At 41.8% G+C, this 8,292-nt stretch overlaps 1 pseudogene; it reads right to left on the bottom strand.

Moving 5' to 3' along the window:
• Window positions 1–334: 334 nt before the first annotated feature.
• On the bottom strand, window positions 335–1,882 carry LOC136123536 (SWI/SNF-related matrix-associated actin-dependent regulator of chromatin subfamily D member 1 pseudogene; annotated as a pseudogene).
• Between the last annotated feature and the right edge of the window lie 6,410 nt (window positions 1,883–8,292).

The raw sequence follows: 8,292 nt of genomic DNA, 5'->3' as shown, positions 1-8,292 counted from the left end.
AAGACCACTTGGCCTTAGGCCCAATCCATTCAATGCACTGATTACCACTACAGGTTCTCTCTCTAATACTATTTAGAGGTCCTATGCAGACCAGGGGAGGGTACAGGCACATGGGAACTTTGTGGGGCAAAGGGAAGCTGGGGGTAGGAAGGGATGGGGTGAGAGAAGAGGGTAACAGGTATCATGTGAGACCCTCTTCATTCTGGTGTTGTCCTAGAACCAACAGCATCTCCTGGAAGGCCCCAAGCAAGACCAAGGCAGGTGCTATGAGGCAGGCAGCACAGGGCCCAAATAAAGAAATCGGCGCAGGCAAACCAGGGCTGTGGCAGAAGCCCTATGTGTTTCGGATTCCCAGGGCTTGCTCTAATTCTTGTCGTCTCTGCTGCACCTTGGAGCAGAAGCATCGACACACGGCCTCCTGTGCCCAAGGCTGGAAGTAGAACTCAGCTCGGCGCTCTTCCTCTGGGTTACCCACCACATCAGTCATGGTCTTGAGGTCCCGGCACTGGGACTGAAGCCAGTCATTGATGAAACCCTGAGGGTCTCTGGCAAAGCTCAGCATGAACTCTCGCTGGGTCTTCAGCTGATTGATAGTTTCTATTGTCTCATGGATCTTGTTGTCTAGAGTAGCAATCTCCTGCTGGCTGGCAATAGACAGCAGAAAAGAATTCATCTGGGTCTTCGAGGTATCATCCACTTCCACATCAATGTCATAACAAGCTGTCTTTTTCTGATCATTCGGGTCAACACTGATGACATGATTAATGATGATGGGCTCTGGTGGCATAAGCAAGGCGAGGAGCTGTTGGGGGATCTCTGAAAACTTCATAGGTTGAGACTCAAAGATCTGCTGGAGGTACTTGTCACAGATGACAAACTCCCGCTCATGTGGGTCCTGGAGCTTATGCGTCTTAATATATTGCCACAGTGCTTGAATGATTACTGGACGGGTCTGGGTGTGGATGCCCAGCAGCCGAGCCAGACGAGGGTCTAATTTAAACTGAGGAGGCTGGTAATCCAGCATCAGCAGGACAGTACACCGTACATTCACATGCCCTGGCCGCTTCAGCTGGAAGCCATCTGTCTCCTGGGTAGTGGCAGTCCTGTGCCATTCCACCAGATGGTTATCTGACCCATACAGGTCTTTGTCCAGTTCGATCACCAAGGACTTAAAAAAAGAAGAGAACTTCCTCGTTTGTTTGGTGGCATCATATTTGGACAAGGCTGAATCCTCCAGGAGCCGTCCTTCTACCCGAAGCTCCCAGGAAGCCACCGTCCCTTCCCCATCCTCAGCATCTGACTTAGCCGGATTGAAAGTGTTAGAAATGAAAATTCACAGCTTCCGTTTTTGCTTGATGGGACGTTCCAAGGCTTCCTGGATATCTAGCTGTTTCCTCATGATAGTCTGGTCCAGTTTCCTTTCAAAAGCCAAGAGATCCATATAGGCCTGGGATTCTGGTACCAGTTCACGAATCCTTTAAGGTAGAATTTTGTCAGCCATCTTCTTTTTCTTTGCATTGTGGTTCTGATTTTGGACCGCCTGCTGCTGGACCTGCTGGATCTGCTAAGCTGCAGGTCTCTTGAGGGACTGGTCCATCCCTGACTGGGCCAGGCCAGGTCGGACTGAAGGTTTTCCCCCATAGCCAGGGGGTCCCATGAAAGGTCCCTGAGGTGTCATTCGGCTGCCTGGTAGCATACCTGGTCTTGGATAGGCCGCTCTGGGCATCGGGGAGCAGTACAGCCCTTGACCCAACGCCGGGCCCATTTGCACCGGAGGCCCCGGAGTCCCGCCCAGACCGAGGGCAGCTGCCGCACCCGCCCCTCCTGAGGCTCTGGCGCCGCCGCTCGGAGCCACAGACTGGAAACCTGCCCGGGCCGCCATCTTTCCCAGAGCCGCTGCTGCAGCTGCACAAACAACCGGAACCGGAACTCCCCACGCCCCCTGCGCTCCCCGCGCGCCAGCCCGGCCGCCCGGCTGGCCCGCCGGCATGGGAGGCTTGGGGCAGCGAGCCGAGATTAAATTTTTAAAGTCCTCATCGAAAGAAAAAATTTTGTAGTAATGTATGCTGACAGACTTTAACTAGACTTACTGTGGGAAACATTTTGCAATGTATAAAAATATTGAATCATTAAGTTGTACACTTGAAACTAATATAATGTTATATGTCAATTATTCCTCAATAAAAAAATAAACAATTAAATTTAAAAAAATTTTAACAAGAAATTCTGATAAACTTAAGCCAGTATGACACCTTCTCTATGCTGTGTGAATTTTCTATGCCCTGGAAAAGCAAGACAAATGAAATATCACTCTAATTTTATGTACTATTTGTAAACATAAACATCCATGATATTGTCTAATTTAAAATTGGTGATATTGTAATAAAATAGTTCTGAATCATACTTGTTTCGTAAGCAAAATGTAATGTGATTTTCTAACTTTAGATTTGAACAACGTGTTACCTTGAATTTAAACAAAAAACCAAAAAACGGCTGTGCCCCACCCCTGTCTCTGAAGCCTCTGTCCATGGTCCTACCATGAATCCACCAGCTATACCGAATTCCCTACTGAGCTCCAGCCTCAGAGTGCTGAGTTACATGTTGGAACTGCCTGCAGGGCAGGCCAGTGCCTGTTCTTCCCACAGGCCACCCCTCTACATGAGCACCTCTGTTCTTCTCAGACCTGTGCGGTCTCCAGTGCTGGGATTAGCTTCCCATGAGGACAGGCCTGAAATGAGGACCATCTACCCAGGAACTGACATAGATGCATATATCCCAGGGAAAGGAGCAGAAAGTCTGCTGCAGGCTCTGAATTGGCTAGAGAACCTTCTGAAAAGGCACTGAAGTGAATCCCCCAGCTGCAGTGGCCACAGGGAGACTGGTGGGAGCAAGCAGGCCAAGATGTCTTCTCCAGGGAGCTCTGCCAGGGCCTGTCTATGCCCCAGCGACGGCTGTACTGGCTTCAGATCCCAGAGGCTCTGCAGCAGTTGTGCAGGTGAAGAGGGGTCTCAAACAGTAGTCAAGAGCTTCCTGAACAATTTTTCACCCCAACTCCCCACTTTTCCTAATTAAACATTTGGAAGAAAGCTTCCTCACAGGGGATTTTTTAGGTCAGTGAAACTACTCTGTTTAATACTATAATGGTGGATATATGCCATTTACACTTGTCTAAACCCATAGAATGTACAACACCAAGAGTGAACCCTAATGCAAACTATGGACTTTAGGCAATTATGTGTCAGTGTAGTTTCATCAATTGTCGCAAATGTACCACTCTGCTGAGGAATATTGATAATGCGGGAGACTATGAATGTGAGGGGGAAGGAAGTAAATGGGAAATCTCTGTATCTTTTCAATTTTCCTGTGAACTTAAAACTTCTCTAAAAAATAAAGTCTATTTAAGAATTATACATAAAAAAGGAAAACATGGAAAAAAAGGACTTTGCTCCACAAGCTCCCAGGGCACTTGAACAAAGCTCCTTGTAGTGGGTCTATGCACAGTCCTTCACTTTTAAGCCAAAGAGCCCTGTTTTAGGGAAATCGTTTTGCAATCAGATCCTAAACTCATGGGGCCTTTTAAATAGCCCCGTTTCATCTTCCTCTTGCCCTCAGACTTCAGACTCTGTATTTTTCATGGAAGTACTTACTTCCTATTCCCTCCAGACAAACCTCAAACTCTCTTTTTATTTCACCGTATACATTGACAGCTCATTAAACCCAGTCCAATGGATATTAGTTTCATAGAACGATTAATTTCCTCCTAGGAATAAAGGGGAATATTTATATTCTATTTTTCTAGTGTATCAAAGAAAAGAGAAGTTTTTAAAAGTTAGATAATTCACCATAAAAATGCAATGGCATACTTTCTTTCCCTCATTGACTGTTCAGATCCATAACCATGTTGTGCCAGCTTGGCTGTGCACATAAGTCATATCTTAAATCGATACATATCTTACTTCTAAAACTCCTGCCACTGCTCTAATCTAATTCATTATCATCTTTTACTTCTAACCCTACATACTCAAATGCACAACCCTTTCTTTGTCCCTTATTGAATCACTGGTCCTTAAAAAGACAAATGAAATGTATATACCTGAAGAACAAGCAACCTTTGATTCATTATACACAAGTTTTTGAGCAGGGAATATGATATCCACCGTGGCTTTAGCAGACTGCTTTTTGTGGTATGAGTCACTTCAGAGCAGTAATTTGGTGTCATGGTGATAAAGAGGGAGAAGAGGGAAAACATCTTAACATTTCTCAGCAGAAAATGTCTTCCTAAATAACATAAAATATCAAAAGTGCAACAGTGGCTCTGACTATTGCTGGAGCTCCTGATGCATTTAAAATTTAAGTGCAAGTAGAAAATGAAAAAGTCCTTCTGGACCTGTGGTTTCCGATTGTTGGAGATTTTGCACCCCAGGGGACATTTGGCACTGTCTGGAGACATGCTTGAATATCCAGGGGATGCTACTGGCACGTAGTGGTAGAAGTCAGGGATGCTGATAGTGCACTGCAATATATAGGGCAGCCCTTCACAACAAAGAATTACGCAGCCCACAATGTCCATAGTCACATTTGAGAAGCTCTGTTTTAGACCAACCCTCTCATTTTACATATGATGAATCTAAGGCCCAGGGTCTCAAAAGTCTACAGAGAAGCAAGATTTTCCCTCTCTGCCTCATCTGCATAATAGGTTATGGTCCTAACAAGCCTTACAATCAAACTATAGGATCCAAACTGCAGGAAAGACATAGGTTTTACAGGAACCCAGGGATTCACCAACATGATAACTAATTTCCTTTTATGGAAATGTTAAATCTCATTGCTTTCCCTCTGTGGAAGAAAAAAAATTACCAAGAAACAAAAACCAAAGTAGGCTGATTTTAAGAGAATGCGATAGCCAAGGGTTTCCTAAATTAAGTTTCTTGCAAGAAACCAAAGAACTCAGAATTTGGAGCTTTCTTCTGGGATAAAAATAAAACTCATATGAGCCTTGGAGAATTTGAATCACCCACTCTTTGGCACCTAAAATTTCACTTACCCTAACAGTGTCTGTAGTGTGTGTGTGTGTGTGTGTGTGTGTTTTAAACCACTAATCTGATTTTTTCACTCCCCTGCTTAAAAAGCTCACCAATGGCTTATCATTGCAATCCCAATAAATCCCTTTTATCAGTGCCTTTAAGACTCTACTGGATCTGCTCTTCTCACCATCTTTTCCCCTTCTCCCCTTTTCTCTATCTCAGGACTTTGAACTTATTCTTCCCTCTAAAGGAAGAGCTACTTCCCCAGATAATTTTATTTTTAGCTCCTTCTCATCATTCATTCAGGCCTTGGCAAAAATGTCATCTCTTCAGAAAAGATCACCCTATTTAAAGAAAGTCACCCCTGTGATTACCTATCATAGTCACTGTTTATTTCCTTCATAACACTTAGAAAATCTAGAATTATTTACACATTGTTTAGTTGTTAACTCTTTCCTCCTACTAGAATGTAGGATTGTGTCTGTTTTGTTCAGTGCTATATCCACTGCACCTAGAATACCCTATGGAACTTAGTAGAACCCAGTAGGTTTGTTAAATGTATGAATAAGTGAAATCAGTGCCAATAGTAAGAAAAGGGAAAGAGATTTTAGTGTGAGATTCCAGGGGAAGAGAAAATGTTGGGGTGGGTGTGCAGAATAAGTTCTTCCAGGAACAAAAATGATCAAATAAAGGGGTAAGAATGACTTTGTCGGGAGTGACATCTCTAAGGAGTCAGTCCTGAAATGACAGTCTAAACGAAGCACTACTTAATTCTGAATAAAAGGAACAGTTAAAATAGGAATAGCAGAGATGTTGTTTAAGGGTACAAACTAGTAGATAAGTAAGTCCGAGAGATCTAACACACAGTAAAGGGAATACAGACAACAATACTGTATTATAATCTTCAAATTGGCTAAGAGACTAGATCTTAATTATTTCCACCACACACATAAAAATAATAATTATGTGACATAATAGGGGTGTTAACTATAGCTACAATGACAATCGTTTTACAATATGTAAGATATTAAATCCACGTGTTGCACACCTTAAATTTACAAATGTAAAAAAAATAGTGAAAAACATCTCTTCAACCTTTTAAGATTTCCAGCAGTTCTGTAACTTTGAGTTTATCACTTTCCATAACTCAATGACTTGGGTTCCTCCTCTCTAAAATGAGATGACACAAATATCTCATAGACAACACAATCTCATAGAACTGTTGCTAGGATTAAATTGGATGTTAAACACAAGGGGTTTTACTGCAAAGCCTGGTATCTAGTGTTTAATAATTATCATTACTAGCACTTGGCAATATGGTTTATTAATGGTTTATTGCTGTCTGCTTTCATTTACTTACTATCAGTAACAAAACCAAACAAAAACAGTTTTTAGGAAACCCAGAAGGAACTGTGTGGCAGTAGCAGCCTAGGGAGAAATGAGGGAATGGCACACAGCTCCAAGCAGAGCCCAAGTGGGATACAATGCAGGGGGAAGGGCTGATGACGGCAGCTAGGAGGAAGAAGGCAGACAAATCCTTTTGGCCTGTGGGAGGGAAGAGGGAAGTGTAGCACAATGGATCCCTCAAAGTTTATTGCCCACAGAGGACTAAAGAGTTGGTCTAGGGCTATGCTGGTTGTGGATGGAAAAGGAGAGAGATGTTGAGTTTGAGAGACTTTCTAGGGAAAGAAATAACCAGAATTAGGAGCTAGCTACCTATCTGAAATAGAAAAATAAAGGTGTGAAAAACGAACTTAAAAATACTGCAAAAGTTTGAAATATAAAAGTGTTCTAGACTTTCTAGTTTTTTCTCAAACTTTCCAATTTGTCAATATATGCACAGCTCCATAACACATATGTTTTTGTCTATTTTTGTGTCTGTTTTATTTTCTTTTTCCCATTCCTTTTCCTCTCCCTCTGTGTATTTCTATCTCTAGGTCTTTTTAATTCGTTGGGTTTTTTTGGACATTTTGAGTATGTTCTCAGATGGTTTCCATGGGGAATAATAGCTAAAGTGAGAGCCATATTCCCTTTCTAGAGGCACTTCTAACATGAGCTTCATGGCTCCACGTGATTAAAATAATCTTTATTTGCTTCAAAATAGTCATGAGGGGCTTCCCTGGTGGCGCAGTGGTTGAGAGTCTGCCTGCCGATGCAGGGGATGCGGGTTCGTGCCCCGGTCCGGGAGGATCCCACGTGCCGCGGAGCGGCTGGGCCCGTGAGCCATGGCCGCTGAGCCTGTGCGTCCGGAGTCTGTGCTCCGCAACGGGAGAGGCCACAACAGTGAGAGGCCCGCGTACCGCAAAAAAAAAAAAAAAAAAAAAAAAAAAAAATAGTCATGAGGCTGTGTCTCCCACAAGGTCGTAAACAACTTGAAGTAAGAGCATGTGGTATTTGCTTTCCATCCCTGTTGCTGAGTACTGTGTCTGTCTGACATATTGCCAGCATCTAATAAATGAATATGTTGATATTAAATGAATAAGTAGTATTTATTTACTTTCAAAATAGCATCTACTAAAGGACGCAACACAAAGTTCATGAAAGAGAAACTACAGATATATTGAAATGGAAGCAACTTTGCTAACAGGTGGAGGGTCTAACTGACATTCACATTGCCCATTTGGGTATGGCAAATAAACAATGAAACAACCACCAAACTCCTCAGTAATAATAGATGAAAATTAAAACCAGAGATAATTCCTTTCTAATCAATTAACATTTAAAAACTATTATTGTTCACTGACGTTTAGGGTATAGAAAGAAGAGTCGTCTCATACTCTGATATTGGTAATAAATATTGTTACCCTTTTGGAAAATAAGTAGACAAAATATATCTTGCTTTGAATATGTTCTTTGACCAGAAAATTCTACTTGTAGAAAATGACTCTAAATAAGCAACTGGAAATTAATAAAAGATAGTCTTTACACCTAAAATGTTGAAAACTGAAGCTACCTAAATTTTTAACTTTAGGAATATATCATGTGCATTCACTGAATATTATATATTATAAATTGTTTGTAAAATGTTTTTAATGACAAAAATGTGAATATTATTTTAAAGCAATAAAAAACAAGATAAAAATTAAATATTGATTTTGAGCCTATTTGCACATATATAAAACGTATATATATTTCTGTATTTTCTAAATTGTATACAAGGAACAATAAGAGAAAAACAAACAAGGATATAAAACTTTAAATAGATTCCTCCCTGGCCCCTATCCCCTTATCAAATTATAAATAGTGAGTGATGGCCCTAGTAGCATAG

Source organism: Phocoena phocoena, chromosome 5 (genome assembly GCF_963924675.1).
Source record: "Phocoena phocoena chromosome 5, mPhoPho1.1, whole genome shotgun sequence".
In the NCBI taxonomy this organism is placed as follows: domain Eukaryota; kingdom Metazoa; phylum Chordata; class Mammalia; order Artiodactyla; family Phocoenidae; genus Phocoena; species Phocoena phocoena.
This window is presented reverse-complemented; position numbering and strand designations above follow the sequence as displayed.